The sequence below is a fragment of the Esox lucius genome, chromosome 19, assembly GCF_011004845.1.
Source record: "Esox lucius isolate fEsoLuc1 chromosome 19, fEsoLuc1.pri, whole genome shotgun sequence".
In the NCBI taxonomy this organism is placed as follows: Eukaryota; Metazoa; Chordata; class Actinopteri; order Esociformes; family Esocidae; genus Esox; species Esox lucius.
The window spans coordinates 30,785,238-30,803,752 of NC_047587.1; the positions used below are offsets into that span (position 1 = coordinate 30,785,238).

The following is an 18,515-nucleotide window of genomic DNA, read 5'->3' on the forward strand; positions in this document are numbered from 1 at the left end:
GGTGTGCTGGAACCACTGAAGCTGGGAGAAAAGCTGATCGCTCAGACTTATGATGGTGCGGCTGTAATGAGTGGAAACGTCCGAGGGGTACAGACGCTAATGAAAGAGACATACCCACAGGCCCAGTTTGTTCACTGCTACACTCACCAGCTGAAACTGAGTAACTTTGTTCAGCAAGGATGAGCATCCTGAAGGTGTTTTTTGCAGATTTAATTGCTTTTGCCACCTTCTTCCCTGGCGCTCCAAAACGTGTTGCGGCACTTGCTGAGGCAACACAGGAAGCATTCCAAGGCCACCCGCTATATGATGGAAAGTTAAAAGTAGAACTGTCAATGTTGTTTGGGAAAACTGCGCTGCACGGCTCCTGTGTATGGAGGATATACGCACACAAGTCTGAGCTGACCACTCTGTACCGCCACACTGAGCTTCACACTGGTAAGACGGCCCTGTCTCTGTTAAGATCCATCCATGAGAACAACCTAGAGGAGGCTTTTGCTGAGACCGTCACTCTGCTGAATATTATCATAACAATTATCATACCCTCTTCAAGAGGAACTTTTCCACCTTGAAGAGGGTAAAAAAAAATCTTCACTCACAAAATACCATAGGACGGCCCACGACTCAACGCATTGGCCATGTTGTCGATCGAAAGCCAGCTGATTCAGCAGCTACATGACTTCATTCCCAAAGTCATCGAAATGTTTGCCCAGAGAAAGAACCATCGTGCCACCTTTCTCTTCATTTGAGTCCTCAGCCTTGGTGAGTGAAAGCTTATTTTATCATCCTGCCTTTGTGGTGCTGATCTGTGCATTGGTCATATTTTTGTGCTGGATCGATTGATATAGATGGTGACGAGTGTCAGTGTGTCCATGCTTATCTATTAAGGTTGTTGTCATAGAATGGATCTGTATCCCTAAAAAGTTGTCTTTCCTCTTCGTTGTGGCCTTCAGTGGTGTTGAGCTCATTGCTGTTCGCGTATGGCCCTGTAGGCACATTGGTTCTGAGCTTGGTTGTATTCCTAATTTAGGTTTGTAAATGTGACAGTGGTAATTTTACATGTGTGTGAGAGAGAAGGAGAGCAATTACACAAGAAAGTCTCTCTCTCTCTCTCTCCAGTATGTGTACTACAACACCTGGTAGAAGCAAGCTGCTCTGTTGTTAAAAGTGTTTTGTGGAGTGTTAAATAAACACATCAGTTGTAAGAGGGAGTTTTGTAGATTTACTGGTATGTATCCTATATTTTGAAATGTTTGTGCCCCACCAATTTTTTACATATAAAAACACCACTGCGTATACAACACATTCTTCAGTTCTATTTTGGGTTGATGTTTGAACAACTTTGACAACACCGGTTGTTCAGTTACATGATGTAAATGCTCAGTGTAGGCCTGATAGAAATGGTACATTACTAGAAAACCCCTCCAGGTTCAAACTTTAATTATTTCTCTGTGGTTATTTTCCCTCTAGCGGTCCTGTCTCTCCCAGGGACAGAATCAGAGGGAGCATTCTAATCCCATTAGAACTAGTCTGGACGCTTCCGGAAGCATCTTTATTTTCTCACGGTCCTGTCAGAACCTCTTGCAGTACTGTAATTGGAGCCTGATGGTTTGAAGCTGGTTGGCAACCTGGGGAAATGTCTTGTCTGACATATCCGCAGACAAAGAAGACAAGCGCTGATCAGGCTCAAACATGTAATAGGTTTAACAACACCTCTAACCCAGTACGATGATATATGAAGAGAATATTGCTCATTTTAAAACAGCATTTGTAAATGGCAGTAGGAGGGAGCTTAGAAAGGAGAAATACTTTTTTCTTGAGGCACATACCACACACATCGTAGAAGTAAATAGATTAGCATATTGTGAACCATTCTGCCCCATTCCCACAATGATATGCTGAAGTATTTTATCTGTGAAACGGAGTGATAGCATTACAGCTGACTGTTTTGGTACTGGGTCTGCCATAGTCGTACTGTGTCACCTCACTCTAGATAATTAGCTGTTGGAAAGTGGTATGTACTGTTCCTTTACGCCTGTCATTGGATTATCAAAGGGCTATGTTGGGCATACTAAACCGCTTCATGAGTGGCAAGAGGGAGCAATACTGTCAGATTGTGAGGTGGTAACTGACACAACACATCCAGAGACACAAACAAGATACAGAGACCTATTTTGACCTTTTGTGAGTTTCACAATTCACCAACTATATTGCCGTGTTGCTATTTCAGTCTGAAGCACAATTCCCTATATATACAAAGATTTGTTTTTAATGCAAATACACACTTTCAGGTATTTCAACATTTCTATTTACAAAATAAAATCAACTTAGGAAAACTTTAGCCACAAATATATATATACATATACTGAGTTTTGGCTTTTACACACTTTTTTGATGAAGACAAGAGGACAGAGGTTTGCAGAAAGATCAGGGGTCAGATTTGGACACACGCTGCAGGCTATATGGGTAGTGAAGGCAACCGCATAGGCCGCTGGACTGCCGCAGGCACCCCAGTTAACGTTTCAGCAGCACTCTAACACTTGGAGACAGTTCCTTTTGTCTTTATAATCCATCCGTTCTCCGTGTGATTCCTAATGAGGGTGACTACGTGGAGCTTACTATCTAAACAGGGTCTTGATAAAAAACAATGAATACAATTTGAAAAGACAGCATCGATTATAATGGAGATTCCCCTTGAATGTAAGGCTTGAGTCAAGAGGGAAATTGTCTTCATTTCTGTCTCCCCTCTCTCTCAAAGACAACAACTTCAGTAGTCTGAGACTTAGAAGACTAATGCCCTCTGTGTCCTGTGTGCCAGTAGTCTGAGACTTAGAAGACTAATGCCCTCTGTGTCCTGTGTGCCAGTAGTCTGAGACTTAGAAGTCTAATGCCCTCTGTGTCCTGTGTGCCAGTAGTCTGAGACTTAGAAGACTAATGCCCTCTGTGTCCTGTGTGCCAGTAGTCTGAGACTTAGAAGACTAATGCCCTCTGTGTCCTGTGTGCCAGTAGTCTGAGACTTACAAGACTATTGCCCTCTGTGTCCTGTGTGCCAGTAGTCTGAGACTTAGAAGACTAATGCCCTCTGTGTCTTGTGTAGCAGTAGTCATTGCGAAAATTCTATTTAAATGCAAATGCATTTGGGGTGGTTAAAGAGGAATAATGGCTAGTATTGAAAATGTTAAACCCTCAAACTGGTTGTTAGACTGTGAGTGTTTGCAGCTCTCAGGAGGGACAGACATTGCAGGCTCCTGACCAACAGACCCCTGCTTCAACTAAATGCCTTTCACCACATCTGGCATGTCATGTTTTTGTAGGACACGTTAGGGAATGTCAGTGTGAACTTTTCTACTCTTAAATGAATCAAAATAAAATGAAAAAATAAACCTTTTAAAAAATGTATTTAAACCTTATATATTGCAATATGCAGTTTTCACACTTGTATCTATATGAATTTAATCTCAGTGTAAAAATATATTTTTTAACTGTCTTGCTTGAGCCTACTAGTATTGGAAGTTGATAGTCATGGCTCTTCAAATTATGTAGCCTATTAGAAACCACATATTTATAAGTTTAGAATAGTAAAAAAGTAACTCTCCAAATGGAGCCCGATATGTTTTACCAGTTTCTTTCTGACTTTGAGAATTTTGCAAAGTAGCCTTGTGTTTTGTGAAGACACAGAAAGACCGTAACTGTCTGGAATTCTATGGTGTGAAAGTAAGTATAAATCTGTCATATTCATCATGGCATATCAATGAGGGGGTCAAATTGACCTGTCATAAATGCCCCATCCCTATCTGCCTGTTGATTTACTGTATTCCACAGAACAGTTCTATCTAGCGCTTCAGTGAGGTGGAAGAGCTGCAGGCCCACCTGACTCTCCCTGAATGACAGAGCCATGCACATTGACAGACCAACTATGAGTTGGAGAGATTTATGAACTAGACACATTTTCAAAATGTGTCATTATTCCCCTTTAACAGGGGCAACAGTCTTCATGATTGATGTCAAGGTCCCTGGTGTGTTGAATCTAGCTCCACGGACTGGAAGATTACTTCTCACAAGTTGATTTTCAAACTGAAATGGGGCCTATTTAGTCTTGAAAAACTGCTCTTTAGGGAAAATATTATTTGGTGTTATTGTTGGAAGTAAAATATAACAAAAACACATTTTTGGTCTGAAACTTTTAAGATTTAATATGACGAAAACAAAGTAACTCTTAATGAGAACGTGTTCAGACACAATCCTCACCAAATATTCAGCCTCAATGACACATCTGTTTGAACAGTTTCTGCTTCAGCAGAGCCACCATGTAATTCTGATAATAAGAACAAAAACAAATAGCAGCACTCTCAGCGTAAGATCGAAATAATATGAAATAAGAGGATGGACGTGGAGACAAATTGTTGAGACAAAGTGACAACGAACTGGAGGCAAGAAAGAGATTGTTGCCAAGACAGGAAAACAAATAGGAGTATGAGGAGTGCATTTAATCAAGGCCATGGAAAATACTTACATTCACACTGAACATTGACCAGTTAAGGCCTTTTATAGACCCAAATGGTTTTTTACTCTCAACCCTGAGTGTCTGTGCATTTAGATATGGTGTTTGGGTTATACCGAGCAGCCCTATTGCATCCTGATATTGAGTGCATGTATTGTATATCTTGTTGTGCAAAGCCTTCAGGCGCCATAACAAATGTTAGAGAAACAATCCTTCCCCAGGATGAACCATGGTGCCGAGAGCTATTTGGGTTATCTAGCTAAAGTGTATTCTGTCTATTCCTCCTCACAAGGAAATGATGGGCTCATAAATGATCCAGAAACACATACTCTCCACATCCTAGAACCCTATTCTTTATTGCTTATTTGTTTATTTTTCAATCTGAACGGGGGTTGTAAGTAACCATGTCTTTGCCCAGCTGAGGCGTTGCACATTAAGTAATTAAAGCACTCAGACCCACTTTAATTATCACATGAGAACAGAGACAGGCTCCACATCCCAATTGGGACTCTTATTTCTTTATAGGGCTCCACTTCGACCAGAGTTCATAGGTTTCTGCAGGTAATAGTGTTCCATTGGACACACACACAGAGTGTTAAAGGCTCAGATGAGCAAAAGCGAGAACCCACAGACAGACAGACATGGACAGAACAGAACATTTTGACATGAGGTTGACAGAAAATGTACCAGCTTTAAAGCAGATCTCCCGCTGTTCTAAAAACATTTACATGAGTCATGCTGTTTTTGTTTCTCTGAGGATAGCCTTTAGGACCCTTGAGCAAATTATGTTTAATGGCTCCCCACATGCTACCGGAAATAATAATAATTGTGTTGGGGGCCCCATAGAGGTTAGGACCCCAGAGCCCATGCCCTTTATGCCAGTTAGTAATAAGGCCATGTGGCCCCTGACTGATGCAGTGGTCTAATTTGCTGCCTTGCAATACAAAGGTCTCAGTGTGGCCAGGTGTTGTTGGTCCTGGCATACCAACGGTGCCTGGGGGTCCAACACAGGGCGTCACAATTTGGCTGTACCCATGGTGGAGGGGAGATCGGACAGGGCCGGCTTGCCAAAGTAACATGTGTTAAGGACTGGTGCCCGCAGACTCAGTCCTGGTGTTAAAGCCGGGGAATGAGTTACCCTCAGACACACGTGTGCCATCTAAACATTTCCTGGTTGAGCGAGCAGATTGGTCAGAACGACTTGGCAATACATGCTCTGAGGAAACGTCTTGATCTTCAATCAGTCCCATAACTACTGTAGAATTGATATTAAAAAGCATAAAAGTAATAAGGACCTGACGACCTCTGCTATTGGCAAGAATATGATTACAGTTGGGCGAGTAGGAAAGACAGGAAGATGATCACGATTTTACCAAAGTTATGTTCTGAAAGTATATATCCAACTAATTAATTTTCTTTTTACGTTCCTGAAGACCCCATGCTGGTGCAATTTCCCCATGTCTGGCTATTATGTTTTTATATAAAGTGACAATAATTTAACATTTTTAACAGCAGTAAGGCCAAAAATTTATCTTTGTGTTTGTTTTTTCTCTGTTCATTTTCTCTGCTAAACTGCTCAACCTGCAGCTGTCGTATTAGTAAATGTGTTCTTACTTTATTAAAAATAACTTCTGCAGAATGACTTGCTGTCGTTTTCATCTGTCTTTCTACCAGTTCACTAAGAGTGCCGCCATACATTTCAGTGGATGTCTCTTATACAAGAAGTGATGCGTATTTAGTCCTGGATACGTCTTCACTCATCTCATGGTGCCTAGTTACTGGTACTTGTGTTTGGATACAGCAGTAAACAGAGAGAGAGGTCAAAGGATCCAGACAAAGAGATGGATTGAGGAGCTAGATTGGCCAGCAAATGGGGTTCCCTCTCCTCTCACTTCAGCAACATTAGCATTCCTGGTCGAGTGTTTTAGCCAGGAATTGTGTTCTGAAAATGGTTCCAACTACATGAAATTATTTTATCACAGCACTGTATATCAAGTGTACTCAATGGAATGTGGGAAATGAACCATGGGAAGTGTACATGCATAGTCAGGGCTGATTGGCCATGGACTTGGAGTGAAATTATGTGTGATAATATGAACGAAGTCATGAGTGACCTGTGTACCATAATGCATTGTAATGAACAAAGACTATCTGAACACAGTCTAATCTGGCTCCCTTAAAAATGAAAAGGATAATCAGAATATGGATGCAAGCATTATTAATCAATGTGTTGAATAATTAATATTAGAATGTAATCATATTCAAAGTTCACATTGTAAAATGATTGATTACATTATACAATGCATTGGCTGAAATGACCAGTCATTATTTAAGAGAGCATCTACAAAATATTCAGCTAACATTCTCAGGAAGGGGCGACACAACCCAATGATAGCTGAAGGGGGTCGGCAATGCAACACAGATAATTCATCAGGTCAAGAAAACATTTGCATACAGTAGTTCAGAGTTCACCTTGAACACAAATTACCACAAAGATCATACGTCCATTTTGCTAACATCAAAGTTTCTGACTGACAACCAGTTTCAGATGGTGGGAGTGGGAAGACCACCTTAACATGGACTCAGACAGACTCTCAGACTAAATTCGATTAGCGGCTGACAGAACAGTAAACACAGCTGGGCCACAGCAATATGGCCCCCCTTTATGAGTTGAGTTCCGCCTGTCATATGCTTTTGACCTCCCTTACTGCCTGGAGACAGAGTCTGTGTCCCAGCACTATATTCCTTATTTAGTCCTTAAATATCTCCATATTAACAAGGCACTGTTAGCAGTTAGGAGGGTTTGGAGACTGTGAAGTAATTTGTATAGGGAGATGAAAGGAAAGAGCTTAGTGACAGTGGTTTCTTTAGAGAATGCATAGTAACCAAGACGGCAACTTTGGAGACACTCCCTAAGAATGATTTTAAAGACTGTTCTTTAAATTAGCATCTGCTATGTCTTGATTTGGTTCACCTCCCTGGTTAGGAGACCAGAGTTTCCCTGGCTGGATAAAGAGATAGGGGCATTTCCAGTTTTGGGGTATGTTCATACTAAATCATGTTTGGTTGCATATAACACTTGTATATACATATTCTTGTACTTGTAAATTTTTCTGCACTCCTCTATTTGCACTTCTGATTAGACGCAAACTGCATTTCGTTGTACTGTACTTGTACTGTTCAATGACAATAATGTTGAATCTAATCTAATCTTATACCACTGTGATGTCCATTGGTGGTTTTGTAGCTCTAAACATTAAAATATATCCAAGCAGACCCCTTTTGGGTCACAGAAGGATTCAGTCAGATGTATCAAATTCATGTCAAAGTGGTTAGGTCTGCATTTGTTTGTACGTTGTCATTCCATCGTTTACAGAAAGTCTCTGTTGTCAGTGATATGAAACAGCACAGATTTTTTTTTAATGTCACCAAGTATGATTCTTTATTTTACAAGAAAGGTATTATCTTATACTGTATGTAGTCTGTTTTATTTCCTATGATAGAAAATAATTCCCATTATTTTAACACTTTTCCTCCACTGGACTGGAAAATAATTATCCATCAGGATTTCAATATTTACACAATATTTATACCCTCCCTTGATCTTGTGTCCTTGGAAACGAGTATACCTCAGCAATTTATAAAACCTTTCACCAAAAAGTTCAGCTCCACATCTTTCTACAACTATGCAGTATTACTAGTTTTATTTGTTTTTTTAAGGCCATCTAATGGCAAATAATTACTTTTGGCTGGTTCTAGTATTTAGGCAATAATTCTAAAACTCATTAGAGGTTGAGCTGCACCCATGGCCTGTCATCTGTTATCAACATCTACATTCCCGAAGCCTTAAGCCAACCTACCTCAGGCCTGGTAGAACTCCTACCTATTTAGCCAAACAATAGGCTGGCTGCCTATTCTTCTGCTTGCTGTGCTTAAACGATGCAAAGCTACACTGACAAACTGTTTCTTAAGCCTAGATACATGGCTTAGCACAGGAGAGAAACATGGAAGAATAACCATCAACTTAGACATTTCTAAATATATACCTTAGCACCTAGATCTGGTAGGTGCTGGGAACCCTGGGAGAATCAAATTCTTTATTCAAAGCATAACTTAAATTATTGTATATATACATACAAAATAGAATGATTTATATAGGATATAAACTGTGGAATACATCCGGGGCGTTCAGTCTGATCCAGTGATATTCAGGGGTTTTTCCCTGATTCATCAGACACTTGCTCATCTCTCTAAGCACGACTCCCACTCAGGAGTGGGACTTCAGGAGGAAATGTGCTCAGTGTGTGTGGGTTGACCTTTCAGTTTCTGAAATTATTTACAGACATTGACTTTGTGCAGACAGAGATGCAAACAGGAAGGCTTTTCTGAGAGCTTGACATTCATGAAGATCTATGAAGCTCATATTTAGGTACATTACAGAGGTTTGTAGGTACAGCCGTTTACACAACAGTTTTTCTATCAGCTTGGAGGGAATACAGTACTGGACAATTCAATGACTGAATGGAACAAAGAGAATGAGTTAGGGGATTACAAGACAACATGCACTCAGAAGAAAATCGGAAACTAGTTCTCCCACATTATGGTCTTGATGAGAAAAAACATTTGTTTTAGGTAGGAGTTTCTTCTGCACCATGTAACCAATCAAATGTGTAGTGTAATGAGATATGTCTGTTGAGGAAGAGTGGAAGTGTATTCGATGAAGAGGAGCGTCTGGCCCCACAAACTCTCCAACACACCCTTGGTGATGTTAATCTGGTGTCCTGCATAACATTTGCTTCTCTAAAATCTGGAACACCAGGTGTGGGCCATCAGCCCCACCCTCCTGAGCTCACCTGGAGAGGTGTGAACCTCTGAGTGAACTGGAGTGTAACTAAATGCATGATATTGTGGACATCTATCTGTAGTGTTTGGATTTTCTCTGTTCCCCACAAATTGCTGAATATGCTTTATTGTACTGTATGGGTTATGGCTCAAAGTTTACAAGAACATTGTAATGTTTGTCCGTGTTGCATGATTAACAACAACCATCCATTTGATAACTTTGCATTTACTAAGTGGGACCGTTCCTGTCCTTTGTGTTCATTGTGTTTGCCAAGGTAAAGTAATGCTAATGACTATTCTGGGTAGTGTGTCTGCTTTTAGGATAAATAGCCATATCTCAAAAAAGTCATTTGAGTTTATCATCGTTAAAGAGACCTCCCAAAACTTTGTGTTTTTGTCCTGTTTAGGGTTTGTTCTCATTAAAGAGACCCCCCAACTTGTTGTGTTGTTGTCCTGTTTAGGATTTGTTCCTGTTAAAGAGACCTCCCAACACGTTGTGTTATAGTCCTGTTTAGGGTTTGTTCCCGTTAAAGAGACCTCCCAACACGTTGTGTTGTATCCTACTATTTACTAAAAGACTTGCAACTATGTTCTGTATTGCGACTTAATTACTGGATTGGAATAAATTGTATTACTTCAATATAGATTACGACGGCATTCCTCGTTCATCTGCATACTCAGGTCCGTAGGGCTACTCATAATTACACATACACATACAGGTCTGGAAATAATTGGACACTGACAAGTTTTGTTATTTTGACTGTTTACCAAATATTGAAAGTATAGCTTAAAGTAGCTTAAAGTACAGTCTTTCAGCTTTACTTTGGGGGTATTCACATCCAAATTGTTGGAAGGGTTTAGGAATTATAGCTCTTTAATATGTAGCCCCCTCTTTTTCAAGGGACCAAAGTAATCAGACAATTGACTCAAACACTGTTTCATGGATACGTGTGGGCTACTCTTTCGTTATTTCTTCATCAATTAAGCAGGTAAAAGGTGTGGAGTTGATTCCAGGTGTGGTATTCGCATTTGGAAGCTGTTACGACGCATGTTGCTGTGAACCCACAACATACGGTCAAAGAGAGATAGAATAAACATTAGGAGTGGCCAAATCAACAGTTTGGTACATTCAGAGAAACTAAAGAATACACTGGTGAGCTCTGCAACACAAAAAGGCCTGGACATCCACGGAAGACAACAGTGGTGGATGGTCGAAGGATCCTTTCCATGGTGAAGAAAAACCCCTTCACAACATCCAGCCAAGTGAAGAAAACCTCCAGGAGGTAGGCATATCATTATCCAAGTCTACCATGAAGAGAAGACTTCACAAGAGCAAATACAGAAGGTTCACCACAAGGTACAAACCATTCATAAACCTCAAGAATAGAAAGGCCAGATTTTGCCAAAAAACATCTAAAAAAGTCATCTCAGTTCTGGAACAGCATTCTTTGGACAGATGAAACTAAGATCGACCTGTAACACAATGATGGGAAGATAAAATGGAGATGGCTTGGAACAGCTCATGATCTGAAGCATACCACATCATCTGTAAAACACGGTGGAGGCAGGGTGATGGAATGGACATGCATGGCTTCCAATGGCACTGGGTCACTAGTGTTTATTGATGATGTGACAGAAGACAGAAGCAGCCTAATGAATTCTGAAGTGTATAGGGATATATTGTGTGCTGAGATTCAGTCAAATTCAGTGAAGTTGATTGGATGGTGCTTCACTTTACTGATGGACAGTGACCCAAAACATACTGCCAAAGCAACCCAGGAGTTTTTTTAATGCAAAGAAGTGGAATATTTTGCAATCGCCAAGTCAATCACCTGATGTCAACCCGATCGAGCATGCATTTCACTTGCTGAAGATAAAAACCTAAGGCAGAAAGACCCATGAACAAACAACAGCTGAAGACAGCTGCAGTAAAGGCCTGGCAAAGCATCAAAAGATACCTGCAAAAGATTCTTGACAAAGTATTGAAAATTATCATTTTATTTATGATAGGGTTAATTTGTCCAACTACATTTGAGCCCCTGATATAAGGGGGCTGTGTATGAAAATGGTTGCAATTCCTAAATGTGTCATACAATATTTTTGTTCAACCCCTTGAATTAAAGCTGAAAATCCATTGTGGTGGCATACAGAGCCCAAATTATGAAAATTGTGTCACTGTCCAAATATTTCCAGACCTGACTGTGTATAGGTCTAAGCGACCAGACTTGGCATCCCTGAGTCCTGGATTTCAAAGCAGCCTGAGTCGGCCCAGGAACACATTACATTTTATTGTATGTTTCCTGTTAAACAACCTAAACCTCATGGGCACTTCTGGTAACTGATATAAGCATACAAACATACGTAAATCCAAGTGACCAGGCTGGTCAGCCCTGAGTTCTGGACTGCTACGCGATCGTTTGGCTTCTGTACTTGGCTGTCGAAGAGCCCTGAGAATTCACGAAGGCCATGAAACATACACATTTGTTGAATGTTTAGCATGTGACAAAAGAGTAGCTACCTACTAAGAACTGCCAGCATATATGATCATTTATGATTGTGTGTACCTACAAATAATATGGAGTCAGATAATATACATTATATACATTATACCTATTATCACAAAGGTCCCTTGCATCCATTTTCTTGGAAACCTTCTAAGTGATAAACCTTCCACCATTTTCCACCACCCCTACTTCAAATGTGTAGAAATATCGCCTTTTTAACATCCAAAGCAGAAATTGTGTCACAGCCTGCCTATTTCCATTATTCCTGAAAAACTGACCTTCCCCTTCTCTCGGATGATAAACAAGGGCACTGACACTTTAATTTGTTTTAAATCCATGTCAAACAAAATGTAATCCAGCGGATGCAGTAGTAGAAAAACTAAATGTTTCACTTATCGGGAAACCCATTGGAGAAAGTTACGGGGGAGGGACCTCTGGCTTTCTTTTTCCATATGTTTTGTGAAGGAGAAAAGGAGAGGGGACTGAGTACACTGATTTCAGTAGCGCAACACACCTGTTTCCGTAGCAATTGGAAGCAGTAGAGGAGGCAGGAAATCCAAAAGCAGTTTTGTATCTAACTGGGGCTTGGGAGCCTACAAGGTCAATGGCGCTTGTATGCTGGGAAATGCATTCTCCTCAACATGTGTGTACCAGCAATAACTTCTTGTTTGAGTGTAATAAGAAGATGGGCTTGGAGGAACCGTGTTGATGTTCCCTGTACTTGATGTGCAGTGTCCAGGAAAGGCCATGATTACAAATTAAAAGTCTAAAAATTGGGAGAGGAGAAAATGTGGGTAAAATATTGGTACAAATCAATACAAATGAACATTTATAAACTAACATTCATATGAGTGATTTTACACCTTTACACCAACAATACACTTTGGCAGCTGCAACAGTTAGTGAGAGGCTCACTTTTCAATAAGCTAATGCAAATTAGCACTGTCTTACTGTAGTATATGATCTGTATTGTATATTGGCATTCTCCTACTGTAGTATATGATATGTATTGCACATTAGCATTGTTCTACTGTAGTATATGATCTGTATTGTATATTAGCATTGTTCTACTGTGGTATATGATCGGTATTGTATATTAGCATTGTTCTACTGTAGTATTTGATCTTTATTGCACATTAGCATTGTTCTGCTATAGTATATTATCTGTATTGTATATTAGCATTGTTCTACTGTAATATATGATCTGTATTGTATATTAGCATTGTTCTACAGTAGTATATGATCTGTATTGCACATTAGCATTGTTCTACTGTAGTATATGATCTGTATTGCACATTAGCATTGTGCTACTGTAGTATATGATCTGTATTGAACATTAGCATTCTCCTACTGTAATATATTATCTGTATTGCTGGTTTCCCCTTGTCCTGGCCCTGAGGATAAACTAGTCCCTGATATAAATCACCATGGTGATATAAATCATCATATTGCTTGCTGTGCCACCATCACCCTAGCCGCTCTGAGATTACGCATGGCTGTGAGGATCACAGAAAAATACATTCAAACAAAAAATCTAACAAAATTAAATCTCTAGGCCAAGAATCAATACTGTATGTGTCTGCTAAGAGCACCATGCCATTGTATCAGTTCCCAATGTTCTCTCTGACAGAAACCAAGGCCCCTTAAAAGGGCCTCAGAGAGCAATGCAGTCAGAGTGTCGGAAAGGATTGCTGAACTGCAATTTGGTGTGCGGGATCTAGGGAGGCCAGCTGCAGTGACAACAATGTGTCATTTGAATGAGTGATCATTAGGACTCGGAGACCTATGGAGAACATCCACTAGATTTATTTCAAGCATTGAACCCTTGTATGTTTACTGTACATTGACTTCACTTATCATTGTCCTATTCCCTTTCCTCCCTGTTTCCCAGACAGAGAAACTCCAGGTGATGGGAACGACCGACCTCCTCAGCCTGAGGGAAAGAAATTCTCCACCGTATAACTAACAAAACATGCTCCACGATGTGAGTCAACTGGTGATTTTTGTGTAATTTGAAGTGTATGATATTATTTTAATGTCTACCATATGGCCGACCACAGCCAGGGCCAAAAAGGAGCGGCGTAATCTTAGACAACACGCAGTGTGGGTCCGATATTATATGTTGTTCCCAAAAGCAGTGCAAGAGGCTGCCGATTGGGAAGCAACAGCAACCTTAGAGTGAGTTATATGACACAGCAATAAACAACTTGACGTCAAAGGTGTAAGAAGCTGTGTCCTGGTGCTGAGTGCACTGGAAATGGAACAACTTCCTCAAATAGGTCAATTCTGTTGATGAGCTGCTCCGGAAGGTCAAGCCATTCCATTATTTAATCAGAACTCATAGAGCATAGACAGGAGGCATTAACATAATAATAACAGGCCGTTGTCTATATGAATAGGCTCGTAGATGATTCAATTCTCTCACTGGGGAAAGGTCAGGCACTGCTGCTTGCCTTGAAAACGGAGAAAGCATGCAAAATAACACCAGATGTTTTTTGTTTTGTCTCGCAATATTGTGGGTTAACCGGCCTGGTAATTTAAATCCCCTTTGTTCAGCTGTCATTTTAGGGTCCATTAAGCCTGAATGATGACTACAAATCTACTAAGAGGTTTTTGTGAATGAACATTTGTCACGCTTATCACCACCAGTTGGTCTGTGCGCCACCACGACGGTCTCCGAGGCTATGGTTATTTACAAGGCTATATATCTGTCTCACATTGTCTGAGTCCTTCGTAACGTCGGCTTACATGATAGCCAAAGCATATGATACATTTTACATGAGCCAAAGCACTGTTGATAATCCACAGCAGGCTGATTAGGAGCCAAAAAGGGACTAAGTCTAAAAACGTTCTGCGAAATGTCAACGATGACGCCTAATCTCTCATTAACGCACATATCACTCGTCTCTTTCCACGTGGCTTTGAAGTTAATGTGTTCAGCACGTAAGTCAAGTGAATTTGCTCTGCTGTTCACTGACAGACATGGCTGCCTTTATCTGTGCTGTGTTTGTAAAATGAACTCGGGAGTGTCAGCTGTGTGGCCGCAAACCTCCAGTCTTGGGATTTAAGTGGATCTAAATTATAGATCATTTGTGCTGTTACATAACCATCCCATCTCTGCCCCAATATGTTCCCTTTTTACATTAATGACACCTTGATTTCAGTGGCTGAGGAGACACTGGATCTGTATCCCAAAGACAGCCTTTCTCCCTGCATTAAAATCCTTTGGGTCAAAAGTAGCGCACTACATTATGAATAGGGTGTCATTTGGGATGTACAGTGGATTCCATAGCGCCACATTAACAACCTAACTCACCACAAGGCCTAATGAAGTGAGAGAACAGACAGAGGCTGGACTGAACGAGTGATGCCAGCCGAACAGAGGAGGGGAGTTTGACATGGCTGTGGAGAGGAAAGGCCCAGTGGGGCGTGGAAAGACAAAGTACCCCGCACCGACACTCACTGACACACACGTGCACACAAACCCGCGCCCGCCTGCCTGCCCACCCACGCATACCCACACACACAAGGCATTGACGTGTTCATTCTCTGAGGAGAGTCGCTGCACCAATGGATTGACAACAGGATAAAAGGTATCGTTTGACAGCACTGAGATGTGACTCCAAAGGGGAACTTTATCACGGAGTGGCTGAATAGAGCCAGGTAGTCACTGCCATTATAAAGCTGTGCACTGCTGGCAGCTTTGGCATTTAAACCGGTTGGTGCCCTCCCGCTGCCCCTTCAACGGAATAGAGTATAACATAACAGACTACAGTCAGACACAAACACACAATGTCCTCAAAGTCATAACTCAACTTTGACCTTTATGTCACAATGTTTGTTCTTTGCAAAGCCCTCTGTCATGAGGTGCAGCATTTCTCCACCCTGGCAGGGCTGCTCCTCACATCGCTGATGGACCGTGCTGATCGATGCTGAGAAGTACTGCTATTGTTTGTGTGGCTCACTGGCTCTGTATTTTAATGGAAGGTTTAATGAAAAATCCATTAAATCCATTTAAATAAATTTCTTTTAAATACATTTAATTTAAATGCATTTTGCACTGGTCAATTCCACACAAAGTCGAACCGAAATATCACTCAGGCTTTTAACTGAACACCTTCAATTACTGCAGGAGAGTCGCATGGAGGAGTCCCATATCGGACATCAGGTGAGTGTTTAGGATTAACAGTCTTACTTAAGGACAAAACGACAGACTTTTCACCTTGCTGGCTCAGAGATTCAATCTAGGAATGTTTCTTTTATTGCTCAGATAATCTAGCCACTAGACTACCCAAAGAGAATTCCAATCAGCCTGCTGCAGGGGGAGAAATGATTTACCTTCATGAAACTACTCTGGACTGGAAGACGACCTGCCTCCTAAGTGGATTCAACACGCAATTGTCCATACAGATGCATGTCTATTCACACCTCAAACGAAGCCATGGCAAACTGCTGGACGATACGTTCTGACCCAGCTCCTGAGATGTTGACACCAGTGAAAGGGAGAATTCAACCAACCAAAATGAATATTATTGTGTGGGTTAAACGCTAATGTTTAAATGTGAACACTCCCCCATAAAGTGCTGTGTGTTTCAACATGCTATATTACATCATGTCCGTCTTGGTTAATGTATTTCTACGACAGCCGAATTGGATTTGCCTGTTAGCTGATTGCTTCTGATTGATCAGTGCCAGTATCCCGTCACCACATTGAAGTGTGATTATCAGAAGTGTCATGAGTTGGTTCTTCCTGTTCTCATTAATGGTCAGGGTAAGTTGTATCTTTGTGGTTTTGTTGAACTTAACTCTGGACATTCTGTATATCATTAAATAATGCAAATAATTTCATAGGTAAAGTTTTAGACAGTGATTATTTCATACCCTTTTTACACAGTGAAGCTTCCTCTCTGTAAAGATAATTTGATATTTACTCTGTTTATGGAAAGGATAACAACTTCTGCTTTCAAGGTCTTTGATTGTAGAGGTAAAAGGAGACTTCTATCAGGCTTACTAACGCCTTGAATGTTTTCTTCCCTGGACTTGGTGTTGCTTAGGTAAGAAACGGAATAATGGATGGGTGGATATGAGGTGCTGGTGTAATGTTTTCGTGTCAATCACATTCCATAATGTGCAATACTGAAGAATAATTGTCTTGGAAATTAAACATTGTCATATCTTTATAGTATCTACAATATTTCTTCAATGTTATTATCACACAACACATGGACACATGCTTATCTGTATTTGTCTCATCCCACGATTACTCTGGATTTCCCCAGGTACGTCCCTTTATGGCATTACTCCTGGTGTAATGAGAAACACCAGGCTGAGACAAAATGGCCCCCATCTTATCATCACACTTGTCCATTGTACCAGCCAATTGCAATAAACATTTTCTGCCATAAAAATATTAGATTGAAGAGAAAGAGAGAGGGAGATATGTACAGCTTTTGTCTAGAAAATGTCATGTCTTATTTGTTTTGCTTGTGTGCTACAATTAATCACAGTCTGTTTGAGTGGACATTAAGAGGATGCATGGGTTTCTGACATAATGTCTTTGCCCTGTTTCTGTCATCCTGATGAGCATGGCCACTCAAAAGACAGACCGTGTCGGGTGGATGAGCTGCTGAATCACCATTTGAAGCATTGCCTTTGGCTAAGAGACTGGCTATCATACCACACAGAGAGATGCCGTCAGGGAACTCTCCAGGGTGAAACACTAGAACCAAGCCAAGCGGAGGTCTTAAATTTGTTTTCAAATTGTTGTTCGAATAGTATAAGAAGAGTAAAGTCTCCTATCATCACATGAAGTGCATACTAAACAGCAACAGAACTGAAGGACATTTTTTTTGTCTTGCTGTCAAATGGATCAACTGACATTCTCTTTAAAAATGTAACGGAAACAGAGCAGAATTTATGATTCCTTCCATTATGCTATGTCTTCTGCAGTAAAAGCATCCCCAAAACATCCGTGTTTGTTTTTTGTATGGGAGTAAGTCAGTTTTCAGGTGGTTACTGACTGTTGCATTACTTTGTTAAATAAATTAAGTATGCATACAAATCCCTTTGTTTACTTAGGTTTTCTTTATTTAATATTAGGTTGTGATTGACGATCTGAAAACAGTGACAAAATGTTGAAATATAGAAAATAACAAAGGTGGGACAAATATTTGTTCACAGCAATGGGAATGAACAATGGGTCTGGATTGCAATTATGTAAACAATTCATCCTCCATTTTGACAAACTCCATGACTTCATGCTATGGTCTGCCCTGCCTTGCTACCAGGTGTACTCCATGTGAAGTCGATGTGGAACACAGAGTTCACACGGCAAATAGAACAGATGGCCAGAACATGGATTACAGTTAGATCCAACAGACACCAGCCCCTACGTCTGCAGGCTGTCAAACCTGAGACTGGTACACTGTTGACTGGTGACAGATGTTTAGCTACATTAGCTAGCTAACTATATTATTCAAAATGCATTCTACTGTGAATCCTAACAACCTGAATGGGTAGTCTTTTCCCAGGTAGAACACAGGTAGAACAGTGAGGCAGATGATCAACCAGATGTAGCTACAAAATTGACACGTCAGTTCATCATTTTCACTTCCCACGGAGAGAGGAAGGCCAGTGGCGGTGCAGAGAGAGAGAGTATGAACTGGGATGGA

General features: G+C 40.7%; 1 long non-coding RNA gene across 1 annotated transcript; it reads left to right on the forward strand.

Moving 5' to 3' along the window:
- The first annotated feature begins 514 nt into the window (after positions 1-514).
- LOC117593432 lies at positions 515-16,726 on the forward strand. Its single transcript, XR_004574832.1, has 4 exons — positions 515-759; positions 13,736-13,828; positions 15,977-16,012; positions 16,115-16,726. It is a non-coding gene; the product is annotated as an uncharacterized LOC117593432 (long non-coding RNA).
- Positions 16,727-18,515: the final 1,789 nt, after the last annotated feature.